Source organism: Lissotriton helveticus, chromosome 7, assembly GCF_964261635.1.
Source record: "Lissotriton helveticus chromosome 7, aLisHel1.1, whole genome shotgun sequence".
NCBI classification, from domain to species: domain Eukaryota; kingdom Metazoa; phylum Chordata; class Amphibia; order Caudata; family Salamandridae; genus Lissotriton; species Lissotriton helveticus.
Window position 1 is genome coordinate 1,344,619,079 of NC_136068.1, and position 15,943 is coordinate 1,344,635,021.

Sequence of the window (15,943 nt, forward strand, 5' to 3'; positions counted from 1 at the left end):
TACATTTTTTACATTGATATTTTGTCAGTGACCCCATGGAGAGATGAGTGTGTCTCACATTCAACTATTCACACCAATCAACCAAGGCACAATTTTCAGCAGAGAGGATACTTCACGTGTATACCCTTTTATGCATACTCATCACCAAAAGGAGAGGTAGGAGCAGAGAGAGCAGTCTCCATCAAAAGTCTACTACGCGCATGTATTACTCTGGGGAGAGGTATGAGCTGGCAGAGCAGTCTCTGTCTATACCCTAATCTCTATGCTTTTCCATCCAAAACAAAGCATAGCGGTTATTTCCTTCCCACACCATAATACATAAGTCGACCGGAGGAGAGTTGCGAGCAGACAGTTAGGCCCCTCCTCACGCCTTACCATGCACACCCATCATCCAAGAGAGAGGCCTCAGCAAATATTGCAGCCTCTCCATAAACTATACTATGCTCACCCGTCATCCGCGACAGAGGTTTCGGAGGAGAGTCCAGTCTCTCTACTATGCATACCGTCATCCCAGGGAGAGGTCTTAGGGGGGAGGCTAGTCCCTCTTCACACCATACTACGTACTCCTGTCAGACTAGAGAGAGGTCTCAGTGGAGAGGATTATCTCTCTCCTCATCCTCTTATGCACACCCATCCGTATGGAGAGAGTTCCTAACAGAAAACTAGCCCCTTCAGACACCCTAGTATGCAGAGGTGTCATGCAACTAAGAGGTTTCAAAGGAGAAACCAGTCCCTCCACACATGCTGCTATACAGACTCATCATCCAAGAGAGGAGTCTCAGTGGAGACGGCAGTGCCCCTTTCTGGTCACTGATCATCTGAGAGAGAAGTCTCAAACAGAGGACAGTCATACCACACCCTATTATGCACAGTTATCAGGTGTAAGCAGAGAGGCCAGTCTCTCCTTTTGCTTAATATATTCAATGGGACAAATCAAAATCAATTTTACTAATATAATCAACTTCTGTAATCTGTTACTTTGTTCAGAACTACAGGAAAACGCTGTTCTCAACATATTCCCACTTGTACGATAAAGGAGAGGGTCATGATAGTCGACCACGGAGTACATCCCCTGCAGAATCCATGCAGGGATTGTGTGCTCGACTGTCATGAGCTTCTTGCAAAAGTTACCAACCATAAAAAAATATGAATATTACAACCATATATTTTTTCAAAAACATCTTTTTATTAACAGAAAAAGACAATATACATAGCAGTGGGTCAGCCAAACAGTTATATTGCAGTATTAATGCTGTACAGTTCCCTAATTTTTCGAATAGTCCGTGGCACTTCCAGCTAACCACTGAACCCCTCTGCACCATTGTGGGCAATACACCTCAATTGGACAATAAGTCCGCCAGGTATGACATCCATGCCTCTCAAATCTTTTCCCATTTAAGCAGGCACCCTCTACTCTGATACACAGCTTGTTTTGCCTGCTGACAACAGTCAAGAACTCTTTTCCAGCCCTCTATCGATGGAACCTCAACAGCCTCCCAAAGTCTGGCTATATTTTGTTTTGCCACCACCCCTGCCAACGCGAGCCAGGTTGTAGCCCATTTGGGCCACACTACCTCCCCTGTCACTCACAGGATAAACCATCTGGAATCCACTGGGACCTTGGGGGCTCCACCTCAGACATGACCTGCGCAACAGCTTCACAATACCTTTGTATCAGAGGACACGCCCACAGGATGTGAAAGAACGTCCCAGTCTCGTTGCATCCCAGCATGCATTTTTCAGACCCACAATACCCAATGCGATGCTGCAGTGTCCTAGAGACATAGGAACTATGAAGAATCCGAAGCTGAATCAGGCGGAATCATGCCCTAACCACTATTTCTCTGGGGTTTTCTATGGCCTCCACCCAGTCATCATCCTCAAGGAGTCCAATGTCCAATTCCCAGTCCTCTCGTAATGGCCCCAACGGATCTGGCGTGTTATTTATTAGCTTTTTGTATGTGAGTGAGATGGCCTTGTCCACCATGGGATCGAGTAGAAGCCTGTCTTCTAACAGAGAATACGCTGGCAACTGCTCCCCCTCCTTCAGATGGCAGTGCAATGCATGCCTGACCTGCAATTATCTTAAAAATTCTCCCTCCCTCATCTGATATTCCAATTGCATGGCAGGAAAATCGAGCATCCTCCCCTTTTACAAATATCTCCCAGGAAATCTATACCATTGTTACTCCAGCCATGGGGGCTTTTCAGACACGCAGTCTCTGACAGAAAATCTCCTTCCCACAGTGGTTTTTGTTCCGAGAACCTAGCTGCCCTCCCCGTCATTGCCACCACTGTCACCATATGGGTTCGAAGACTTGAGTTGCCCCTCCGCTTCTTGTACAGGGCAGCAAGATAGATGCCTCTCCTCATGGCCATATGATCTACCTGATAGGCTGGTTCCTCGGTGGGAGGAAAAACCCACCCATTAATTCCCACGCAAGCACCAACACCAGGGACTTGTCCCAGTTGACACCGCAGCCAGAGTACTTCCCAGAGGATCTGAGAATGTGGATGAGCCTATGGAATGTTGGTCTGAGGCGATGTGCATAGAGTAATACATCGTCAGCATACAGGAAGATGCGCTCCACCCATCCTCCCCCTGTCTCAATTACCCGCACCAGCGGGTCACCCCGCACCCACGACGCCAGCGGCTCGAGCGCAAGCGCAAAGAGAATTGTGTAGAGCGAACACCCTGCTTCGTCCCTCTACAGAGCTCAAAAACTTGGGACATAGTCCCTTTCACTCTAACCAACGCCCTCGGCGCCGTGTAAAGAAGCCGTATCCATGCCCGGAAGGTCAGTCCAAAGTCAAGCTTGGTCAAGACCGCAAATAGATACTCCCATTCGACACTGTCAAATGCCATATGAGCGCCAAGAGACAGAAGCGTGGCCGGCGTGTCCGTGTTTTGGGATACCACGTGCATTATGCCACAAAGGCGTCGTAGATTCAGCCAGGTGCTCCTATGGGTCATGAAGCCAGACTGATCCGTGTGTATCAGGGTTTGAATAACGGGGCCTAGCCGATTTGCCAGTACCTTTGAAAGCACCTTGGCCTCAAAGTTAAGTAGGGATATGGGCCTGAAGGAGCTGCACCTCTCCTGCGGCTTACCGTGTTTTTGGATCATGATGATAGACGCCGTTCGTAAGTCTTCTGGCAATTGGCCTACTCCTCTCGCTTCATTGAACATTTCCAACATGTACGAGGCCACCGACCCTGCCACACATTTGAACGACTCAGCCAGAAAACCCTTTTGGCCCATCGCCTTCCCTGCCTGCAGATCCCTTATGGCCCCCTAGACCTCCTCGATCGTCAGGTCTGAGTCCATAGCTTCCCACTCCTCCTGTCCCAGCGTCAGCAACTGTATGTCATTGAGGAACTCAATACATTCCTCCTTCCCTCTGTCAGTCTGCGACTGATCGATTCCCTCATAGTACTGTGCAAAGGCCTCCGCAATCTCCTCTCCACCCTGCCTTGTTACTCCCACGGGGGATTGAATGCTAGAGACACAATTCCTATTTTTATCCCTCCTCTCAAGCCATGCAATCACCTTGTTAACCTTGTCCCGCAGGTCATATATATGCCTCTGCATTGCTTACAACCATATTTTAATGACTCTCTTTTTAGAGATTAACAGTAAACAATAACTCAACAAAAGAAAAAGAACTGAACAGAATATTAAAACTAAATATAGAACTCTGCGATCTTGTGAGCATCACTCCAGAGTAATCACACACTTAAAAAATACATTTATATAATGAAAGATAATATTTAAAAAAATGATTATTCTGTTTCTGAACTATAGTTACGACTTTAATGTAAAACACATACAAAGGCTATGAAAAGTATGCTATTAAAATATTAGTGAACTTGCTGGGAAAATATGAGAGTCCTAAGTACTGAGGAGACAGACAATGCCAACACAAATATTGTTGTATCATACTGTTTTATTTTCAGACATTATTTTTTAGAAACCTTTTGCAAGTCTGCACCCTTTCTAGTTCAGTTACATTATGAAAGCAAATTCCTTTCAAAATAGTGTCCACACACAGGATATATCATTCAGCAATTGTCTTTCTCTATATATGTTTATATATGCATATATAGTCTCTCTCTCTGTCTCTATATATGTATATATATGTATATATATGTATATATGCATAAAGGAAACCAAAGGTTACACATCAGTTATAGTTAGGAAGCCTTTATTTAGATTTGGTATACAAACTCAAATTTCACTCCACAAACATTGGAAATGCTACAGTTTTTATCATTTATCCACCCTTTACACACTTGTAACTATCTTATTTGTGCCAAACACACCTTAAACTACACATGCAAAACAAATTCATTACTTTTAGTTATCTTTTGAAATGATCATTTATGCACTGCTTTCGTATTTCCATAAGTCATACTTATAACTCACATTTGTACGTATGCATCACCTTTCAATTAAAATCACTCATGATCATCCATACACAGTATTGTCACCTCATTTACCACACTACAGTAACTATAACTCACCACTGTAGCAAGCACTGTATAAAGCCTAATATAAATTCAGTTTTATTTACTGGAATAATTTCCCTTGCTATAACATTTACCCTTGTAATATTGAAGGGTAAAAGTAGTGCATGGAGAAGGGGCACATTATAGGTAATGTAGTGTGGCAAGTGAGGTGCATTGTAATTAAAAAGTTGGACTTGTTTGACATTACGTTTTACGTGTCACAAATTAGTTTTTTCTACTTCTCCCATTCTATAACACTGGATTCAGTGATGCCTGGCATGTACCGACAGAGGTGGGGCGAGGGACACATTACAAACTAAATAAAATGCACCTACCTTCCTGCACAACGTCCTCCTCCTTCATTCTTCTCTGAAGGCAGGCACCAACGCAAGACAAGCCAACTCCCCTAACCAATCCTGGCACTGCTCACACCAGCGTGACAGCAGCACCAGTATTGGAGGGAGCAGCCTTACTCAGAGCTCTCAAGAGCACTGGAGGCCTGCTGTGTCTCTAAACCAGCTATCTAAGATTTATTTTAAAATGTGCATGTCTGGCTAGACGTTGCAAGATGGCTGGCCAACGAGACATGCCCATTTTAACCCCCTGGCTGCGGCCGGAAGTCTTCACTCACTGTATATAGCACTTTGCACCAAGTGTCACTGGGTTGTCACAAGATCTGGTCTTTACAGTGCTGTTTAAACTGTATTTTGCCTATGAAAGTTTTTCTCCTCCTTGCCTTTTGGTAAATAATATTACCTCCTGAAAAAATCAATTGACTCCTTGTCTCTGATCTTTCTGTAATGCTTGTTGCATACACTGTTGAAATTGTCTCTACATAATACCTGTTGGGAACTGTTTTTAATATTCGTTTGGGAGCATGTAGAAATTAAGTTTGGCCGGTGAACTCCGCTCCACTTGCTAAGTTTGTGGACATGTTCTTGTCCTAGCTATCTGGTTCCTGACCTCTGTTTCGTGGGTCACATGATTAGGTGCAGTAGCTTGTTAGCCTTTGTGTATTCCTCTCAGACAGCCGCACAATGTAGGGACCAAGGATGTTGGCAGGATGGGCCCATCCAATGCCGGGTGGGGGGTTGATGCTCTGTACAGCCCTCCTTGCACTTCAAACACAATGCCTCTGATCACACACAAAGAATTTAACACATGCCTATTGTGACAGACAGGCTGGGACCAGGGCAGTGGGATAGGAAATTCCAGACACTTTTGTGAGGTAAAAATCCAGAAGTTTCTTCCACTTCAAGGTGGGCACCAGGTAAGGAAATAGGGCTCTCAGAACCACTCTGCAGTTTCTCACTGTGCATGCAGAAGTGCTCAGAGAGTACTGCCATTCTATAATAATAATAATAATAATAATCCACATTTGTAAAGCACGAACAATCACCCATAAGGGTCTGTAGGCGCTGGGGGCCGTCAGGAAGATTAAGCAAGCTATTGCCTAGAGTCACATGGTGCTCGGCTAAATTGCCGCCGGAGCCGGGGATCAAACCATGATCCCCAGATTCCAGCATCAGTCGCCCTGGCCGGGGCGCCACACCTCTGCCCTTCTGCCTGTGTCCTGCTGTGTACTTTTGAAAATTGCACTGCATCTCCAATGGGGATGCGTTACTGCCTCAAGCCTGCCCTGCTGCTTGAGACCTACACTTTTGTTTGAACCCATGACTTCCAGAGTGACTTCAAGGGCTAGTTGGCTGGACCTCTGATCAAGTCTAAGGGACAGAAAAGACTCCAACAATCTTGAACCCACACCTGTACCAAGCCTGAGTGAGCACTGACCCTCCATATTGTGACCCTCCAATCCTGAACCCTTTGAATTGGTCCTAAAGATGCCCAGATAGCCCATATCCAAAACATTTTCTAGAACTGAGAGGAGATGAGACCTACCTGCTGCCCAAGGTGCATTGTCAGCTGGACTGACTTCGGGGCAGCTCCTGCTACATTTTTCTACGCAGCAGCAAATCCTGTTTAGCAGCAGAAGAGGTATCCATCCTTGTGGAGCCCTTGTCGGCTACAGCCTGAAACTTTGTCCTGCTAGTGATTTTCCAGGTGGAACAACGTGCCAGGAACCATGCTAAATCTGAAAGTAGAAATCTTCATTGAGAATTTGTCACGCACCTCCCTGACAACTCCTTCTCCTTGGACAATGCAGACTGGCTTGCCCTGCTAAATTTTACCTTCTCAGACAATTTTCTTTTTAAAAGTCCGAAGGTAAGCAGAGAAATTAACTAATCCACTTTGCTCCATCTCGATCGGCTATAACTTTCAACTTTGCACTGGCCTAACATGACTTGATGTCCGTGGTTGGGTCTCTGATCTTTAAGGTGCTATTTTACACTTTAAAGTTTAAAAAATTCATTACTCCAGTTATAATGATTGGATATTTGCCACTTTGGTGGCAAATAATGTATTAAACTTTACACTATTATTCTAGATTGGTGTGGTATCTTTCTTGTGTTGTGTTTACACGTTATTGTTGTATAAGTGTTGCATAAATACTTTAGACATTGCCTCTAAGTTAAGCCTGGCTACCTTTGTGCGATGCTACCAGAGGGTTAAGCATAGGTTAATTTAGTTCATTTGTGAGGTTTTCCCTGACATGGATAGTGGCTATTGCTTGAGAAGGACTCACACCCCCCTCTTCCAACAACCCAATTTGCCACAGCTCACTTCTTGGAATATGCATGTCAACTCGCTAATTCAGTGATACCAAAAGGTATACATCATTCTGAAATTGCTCATTACTTGAAATGTGCATGTCATGCCTTTATTTCAGTTCCACAGCATTCATTATACTGCATTCTGAGAGATCTTTTTTCTTGGAATGTACACGCAATTATTTCAGTTCTAGCCCATGTTATACTTCTTTCTGAGATACTTTTCTCCTTGGGGTGTGTATGCCAATCACTTTCTTTTCAGCACCCTCACATGCTATACCTCATTCTGAGATGTCTCACATCTAGGAATGTGCATGTCACTTCCTTATTTTCACTGTCACTGCATGTTATAACACTTTCTAAGATGGGTCAGGTTTTGGAATGTGCATACCACTTCCATATTTCAGTACTACTGCATGTTATACCTGAGTATACACTGGAGTATGACAAATACGTGGACAAATGTCAGCAGCACTTTCATTTTGTGATATCAGGATTCCAAATTGCATTAGATGTAGATGCTGTCCCAAGTAGTTTGTTGCCCAGCAAGCAGATCTAAGTGTCCTACAAGGTCAAAAGCACTTTTAACTGCTCTCCATTTGCCAAGGACTTCAGCCAATCACAGGAGCATCTAGGTACATGCATCTGCACGAAAACACGCATGATCTGTCCACAGATACATCCACCCACACACCATAGACATAGACAGGTACCTCACACACAGTGACTGTTATGTCCACAGTGACTGTTATGTCCACCCATAAACACAAAAATTAACCATAGTTCACCTTTTGCACAAATCCCCATCAATCCACCAACATTATCGTTTGACATATTTTCTCTATCCACAGATATTGACTCATTTATCTATCCATCCACAAAAACTAACATTCATCCAAAAATTAATTAATGAGCCATCATGCCTTTGACTCTCCCAGATGCCCATCAGCTCACTCCAACTGTTGAAAATAGAAACCTTCTCAGGGGTCTCACTGATACACCTGGTTCTTTAAACCCAACCAAGAAGAGATTGGCACATGAGCTGTAATATAAAAGATATCTTTATTAACCTCAGATGAGGGAGACTACGTCACACAGTACCCTCAGGAACTGTAGGAGGCATTCTAAGGAGTACAGAAAACAGGGGCCTTATATATTCTTAGGTTACATTAGTCAGCATAAAACCAAGGGACGGTCCTGGCATGTACCAGCATGCAAAATGACTAATATGGGGATACAAGGTTTGCTTGCTCAACAAAGTGGGAGGAGAGTCCAAACTGAGCACATTAGTAAGAATAGCCTGACAGTTCTATACTAGGAGCAGGTGCATTCTACTAGCTAGACCCCTCTGAGCATGTGCAAGGCTCTGGAAGAGGGAAAAGCAAAAATGGCTGCCAAGTACAAAATGACTTTCAGCTCATGCTAACAGATCCCTGCAATCTTTACCACAACATCCTGCCACCCACTCCCCCATTCACTCAAATAGCGATATGGCCATTCAAATACACACTTACCCATCCACATGTAACCGGTTACCCACTCAGACATCCATACACTTACCAATCCACACAACCATACTGAAGCATACATATCAAGTAAGAAAGTGTGTTTTGGCTGTTGAGGCAGACTGAGCTGCACCTATTGTATGTAGGAAACTTGTTTTGCTGATGCAGTGCTAGAGATTTTCTGTCAGGGAGAAAAGCTTGTACTGCTGTGCATAATGCTGTACCCGTTCATGACAGAGAGAAGCTTGCACTGCTGATGCCCAGTTGTACCTGTTCTGTGAACGGATGACTGCACTAATGGTGGTACAGTTACAGTTCTATGTGGGAAGGCTAGGTTTGTGCTGCTGTACTGGATGTATGACATTACAACGCATGCTTTTACATTGCATGCCTTTACAACGCGGTATTTACAACGAATACATTTACAACGCATAATGCTTTTGGGCGCTGGATAGTGAATAGTTTAATTTACTATTCCAACTTCAGTCCCCGTGGATAGTAGGGAAGGTGTTGGATAGTACGTTAAACCTATTCCCTATCCTAGAGCGCCCCCCAGCACAATGCGTTGTAATGGTTTGCGTTGTAAAAGTTGCGTCGTAAAGGCACTGCGTGGTAAAAGTTGCATTGTAAAGGTTGTTCACCGCTGTACTATACCTATTTTGTGAGGTTTATGCGCTACAAATGCATATAGTGTACAATTTCTGTGAAAGACTGAAGCTTGCACTCAAGCTGCTGTGGAGTACTTGTTCTGCGAAGGAGGGAAAGTTGCACTGGTAATTATCAACTGTACCTGCTATATGAGGGAATTTTACACTGCTGGACAGGGACAGAAAATAGGCCCTGGAACCAAAAGAAAAGTGGCCACCATTGGTGAATTAGAAAAGCTAAAAAAGTGAATCATGTTTGCAATTTGGAGCAGTTTGTAAAGACACGCAGCATGGGTCTTGCAAGGTATGAAAGTCTTCATGGATTTGAGCTTGCTGCAGGTATTGTTTGTTTTAATAACATAGAAATCAACAAAAATCATCCCAGCAGACCATAAAGCAGACCCACAACCCAGCCAATAAACTGTCACTACCTGATTGCCCAGTAGGCCAGGTCCTGGCTGTACTTATTATGTAAGGTAGCTGTCCTTTGATTGTATCAGAATCATTAGACACATGTGGTGGTGTACCCGCGTGTTAGTTCTCAAGGTATGCATCTGGGTATGGGTTCAAAGCAGGTGACCTTTACTGTGAGCATCCAGTGCATCGTCTCCTCGTATTTGAAGATCTGCAGAACTGCACTCATAGGTTACCTCAAGGCCAGCTCTCACTGCCCTCCCAGGGCCTAGTCTGCTCATTTTAGGCCAGTGCTGGGGACAGGTTTGCTCTCCTTGGAATCTCTCCTTTACACTGCTGTGCAGAGGAACTGGACTAGAGCAGAATAAGAAGTCCAGATTATCTCACATTGGCCTTGTGCTAACTAATTTAAAAACGAAAGTTATGCTGTTCCTCAATGGTCGGGTATAAGAGTAAGGGAAACAGTAACCAACTTGACCCAAAGGGTTCAAAGTTGGGGATCCATGTAATGGATTATAACGACCTCACACACCCTTTCAGGTGTCATGCTTCATCATCTGGGCTGCTCCGCATTGGGTCGGCAGTGCAATACCCAACGTGCTCCCTATAATAGGAGCACTTTGGCAGAGATTATTTTCCAATAGCCGTATGGTGAAGTGGGGGTGTGGGGCAAGAGATGTGTAGATGTATGCGTTTTAGAAAGTGATCTTAAAATAGGGCTGGGAGTGGCAGAGAAGCCAAACTTTATTCTTGGGTTCCTACCCTAAGCAAAAACAAGCAATGACGCTCTCTCCTAAACTTTATGTATTGGGTTTGAGCATCCCTATTGATGAGTGAAGGTCACCATGTTTCTTGATTAAAGTATATTCCACCTGCGATTCTTCGGGACCAGAACAGTGAAACTATCTACACTTTACAATTGGTGACATGGAATCATACTCACATCAACTGAATTTGGCGATGCAGTGCGCTCAATGAAATTTATTTATATGTGTGCTTACATGCATTTGGCCGTATTCCATAGTTTACTACCCCCCCACCACTGCCCATCCCCCACCCCACATCACCGCCCGGCAGCACTCCCACGACCAACCGCTACTGTTCAAACATATAACTATAATTCACGCAACCACCGTGCACAACTTTGTCATCAATGATGCCATTTCAAACATTGCAGTGATGTTATCAATTATGTCAAAGTGTGTGCAAAAAGTACAATTGATGGATGGAATGCTGAACAATGTCAAACATTCACTCCCAGTAGAGAGATCTGGGCCTCCGGCTGGACTGTTCCCATGGGGAGCAGGGCAAAGACTGATTTTCATACTGCTGGCTTCAAACTGGAAGGGTATGGGGTTGAATGTTTGACAATGGGAAGCATTTTGTCTATCAATTGTTCCTTCTGCATTTGTGACCTCGAGTGGGACGGGTATGCCCTGACGTGCGTACCGTACTCACTATGCCACTTGAGTCAAGCTAGCATGGCTGATGAGGGGTGATACCCTGAAAGGATGTATGACGTTACAACGCAGGCTATTACAACGCCTGCCTTTACAACGTGGTTTTTACATCGCATACCATTACAACGCATAGTGCTTTTAGGCGCTGGATAGTGATTTATTTAATTTACTATTCCAACTCCAGTCCCCGTGGATAGTAGGGAAGGTGTTGGATAGTAAATTAAATATATTCCCTATCCTAGAGCGCCCCCCAGTGCAATGCATTGTAATGGTTTGCGTTGTAATGACCGCGTTGTAATGGTAGTGCGTTGTAAAAGTTTCGTTGTAAAGGTTGTTCACCACCCTGAAACCGGTCCAAGGAGGCTTTTTCTGGTCCAGGGAGGTGCTCGCCTTGCAGTTCAGGCTGACCTGTTCCCATGGGGAGTAGGGTCAAGACTGAGTTGCATACAGCTGGGTTCAGACTGAAATGACATGGTGAGAAGAAAATCAATGGATTGAGGACCAGATCTCTGCACTGGAGGGAATGTTTGACATGGTTCAGAATTCCATCCATCAATTTTACTTTTGGCATTTATCAATTATGTCAAGGAACATGTGATGAGTGATATCATATGGGCGTGTAATTAGCCATGCATGGCGAATAGAATGACTAGCTCAAGCTGTGTTATTCTGCACTCGGTTGTGAAAGTTAAGTATAGAATCTATTTCACCACCATAGGCTCAGATAATGCCATATGTCTTTCTTCACTTTATTATTTAACAAATGTCATAGCAGCCCAAAAGACAAAACTAAAAGCAAATAAACATCAACTTCCAGGAACCATAGGTAGCTCCAAAGCATTATAGTCCTTTCACAGTGTTCATTATCCTGGCATATAGTCCCTTCACACTGTCATCGCCTACTCTTTCTTGGTGTGAGACACACCAAAAGCATTTTCACTGGTCCTGCTATGAACCATCGTTTTTTGGAAAATAACGTCAGCATAAGGGACCGAACCAAAACCACTGAACACACAAGTGTCAACATCTGTTACTGAAACTGAAAAAAATACCCAGAGTGACAGTTGGAACAGTTAGCAAGATCTCATAACTCATAAAAATGTTACTTACCACCATATGGGGAGGGTTTGCTCTGAAGGCGTTTTGGGTGGGATAATCATTGCCTCCGTGTCCTTAATAGAATTAAAACGTACTCTTACGATGCTAAGCAAATTTCTATTCTATGTCAGGAACGGAGGCTCAGATTATGCTAGTTTAAAGCTTACTTACCACTAACCGAGCAACCTCTAGTACGGGTTTGAAGGCTTCTTTAGGGCAATAAGTAACTGGCGTTAGCCTGGAGGACTAAATTCCTGAGTCAGTTCTTCATACGCCTTGAGGCAGCCCATGACAAACAGCTTTGGAACGTCCGAAATGCCAGATAAGAGTCTGTGCGGAAACATCAAAGGCTCTTACATCCAAAACTCTCCTGCAGGAGACCAAACATAGCAGCATTTCCAGCTTAGCTGAGACCTCTTTCAATGTAAGATACATATTTGGCCTTCCAAGATAGAAAAGGATTCAAGACCAGATTGACGTCCCATAACGCAGCATAACGCGGTTCTCATGGCAAGGAGAGGCGAATACCACACAGCAATCTGCAAATGAAGGGGTGTTCTCCCACAGGTGCCCCTTCCACTGGGACATGAAACACAGGAATTGCTGATCTAATCCCGTTGATTGAGCAATATGCTAAGTCATCCTTTGCCAGATCAGATAAAAAGTTCAAAATCTGGACTATGTCCACTGCCATGGGATCCAGGTTCCTTCAAAGACACCAACAAACCCATCTTGTCCAGGCTGACTGATAATGTTTGGTGGTGCTATCTGTCCACGCCTTTCACAAGAGGAGTTTAGCCATAGGGCTGGGAGTGACCCTAGCTGCATGAAAGTCGCCAGGCCATCAACTGCAAGGAACCCTGAGCCGTGAGGTGGTGTGGCACTAGGTCCGGGTTCAGAAGAAGATGAGGAAACCGGGAGTGTTGGATTGGAGAATCCCAAGAAAGTTCCAGTAGAACCGGAAATCAAACTTGTGACCTCCAAAACGGAGTCACCATTACCAGCTGCACTCCCTGTCGACAGATCTGGTCCGCCGCTCTTGTGATCATCGAATACGGGGGAAACGCCCACCATTCCTCCTGACTCCAGTCCTGAAGGAGGCATCCTTGGCCGTGGCCAACGGATCCAGCCTCCAACTGAAAAATCCCAGGACTTGATGATCCAGACAAGATGCAAAGAGGTCGGTCGAGAAAGGCCCCCACAGACTCAACAGCCATTGAAAAATCTGTAGGTACAGCTTCCACAGGCTAGAATCATGAAGATGTCTCGAGTGCCAATCTGCAACCTGGTTCGCTTGCCCCGGAAGGTATTCTGCCATCACCGAGACATGACGGGCCGGACAAAAGTCACAGAAATCCTTCGCTAGGTTCGCCAGGGTCCAGGATTGGGGACTCCCTAGAAGGTTGATGTTCTAGATTGCCAAAATATTGTCCATCTTGAAAAAGACACACAACTGCACCCTGTCCTTGGTCCAACAACGGACGGCAAAGGACCCTGCCAGAAGTTCCAGGAACTTGATGTGAAGGGCTTCCTCATCTAATGACCAGACTCCGCCAGTGGAGAATTCCCCACAATTAAGCATGGGCGGATTTTGCGAATTGGCAATCCGCGAACTTGCGTATTTACGGATTCGCAATCCGCAAAATCCGCAAACTCTCGCGAATTTGCGGATTTTCTTTTTTTTTGTGTTCGCAAGGGTTTCTGCCAGTTCGTGAGGGTTGTGTACCAGTTCGCAATTGCGAACTTACTTGTCGGCTTGCAACGGCCGCGACTATGTTGTTTCTACGTCTGGTTCATCATCACAGGTTCACAGCACCCTCTGTTTCACCACTGCCACCCTCTGGTACACCCATGCCACCCTCTGGTACATCACTGCCACCCTCTGGTTGGTTTATGGGGGAGAAAAAAAGCAAGCACACCTGCCCTGCTTCAACTGACATGAATTAATTTGGGGTTGATTAATGTGTCACTGAATTTAAACTTCCAGTCTGGCTGGCACCTGCTTCCTTATCTGTAATTTGCTTTCTGTTGCAGTACAATTTTTTTTCACAGGACCTTTATGGCCTACTTGTAGCTATTCTCTGAGCCTGCTGTGAGGGTCAGAGCAGGGTCATAGAATAGTTGCAAGTAGGCAACTGAACTCTGAAGGGGTCCCTCAGGAAGCACTACAGGGAATGGTTACTAATGATAAGATTGAACGTTTGCACCTGCTGAGTGCTTTCAGTTTTGTCTGTAATTGCTTTCTGTTGCAGTGTAATTTTTTTAACAGGACCTTTGTTGTATACTTGTAGCTATTCTCTGAGCCTGCTGTGAGGGTCAGAGCAGGGTCATAGAATAGTTGCAAGTAGGCAAATGAACTCTGAAGGGGCCCCTCAGGAAGCACTACAGGGAATGGTTACTAATGATAAGATTGAACTTTTGCACCTGCTGAGTGCTTTCAGTTTTGCAAAAATCCAAATATCCAGCAGCATCCACAAAAAGTAATCCTTCCAGGTCAAGATCCAAATCAAAGTGACCAGCACATGAAGAAAGCACTGGGAGGAGCCTGCTGGACAGGAACAGGAAGTTGGAGACTGTGGGGCACTTCCTTCCTCCCACCCCCCCCACCCCCCCCCCCCCAAAAATGGACTCCTTGCAAAGAAAAAGTGCAGGCAAATGTCAACCTGAGGAGTTATTGTGATAAAAATCATAATTTTCAAGGTTTATGCTGCCTGCTGGTGGATTTCTTGTGCGAAATTGCAAATTTTGCAATCTCGCAATTGCGAGATTGTCGCTGCCCGCCGCATCTACGTGTTCGCAAGTGTTTAATCCCGCGAAATTGTATAGTATTCTAGTTGGCAAGTGCGACCAAGCAAAAAATCCGCTTCGCACGGATTTTACGAATTTTCTGCAAGTTCGCGAGAGTTCGAGGATTGCGAATTTGCCGAAAATCCACAAAATCCGCGAGCGGAACAGATTTTACGCTCATGCTTACCCACAATGGGTGCCCACCCAGTCCTGCTGGCACCGGACTCTATGATAAGGTCTGGAACGGAACCGAAAATTGCCCGGCCATTACATTCCTTCATGTGCACCAGCTACCATGCTATTTCTTCCCTCGCTTCTGAATTGAGCGCACTGACTGGGCATAAGACAGGCCCTTTCGCAAATGGTACTATTTCAGGCGCTGGAGGGCCCAATAGTGCAGGGGGCCTGGGAAAATTGCCTGGATGGAAGAGAAGAGAAGTCCCACCAGGTGTGCAATTTGCCTGAGCGACGTGCGAGGTTGGCCATGGTCTGTCATAGCTCTTGGTGGATCTTGGCCATTGTTCGAGCCGGAAGGCTCAAAGAAGATTAGACCGAGTCTACGACAAAACTAAGAAAGGTCACCTTCTGTGAAGGAATTAGAACCAACTTTGGCTCGTTGATAACAGATCCCAACCCATGTAGAACGTTCACTGCTTGTTGCAGTTGAGAACTCAAGATCTTGGGGCACTCTGCCATGAGGAGAATATCGTCTAAATAAGCAATCATGCGTATGCCCTGAGTTCTGAGTAAGTCCACTGCTAAGTGGAGCACCTTGGTAAAACATCATGGTGCCGAGGAATGAACAAACGGAAGGGAGGTAAACTCGTAGATCTGGTCCCTCCAATGGAACTTCT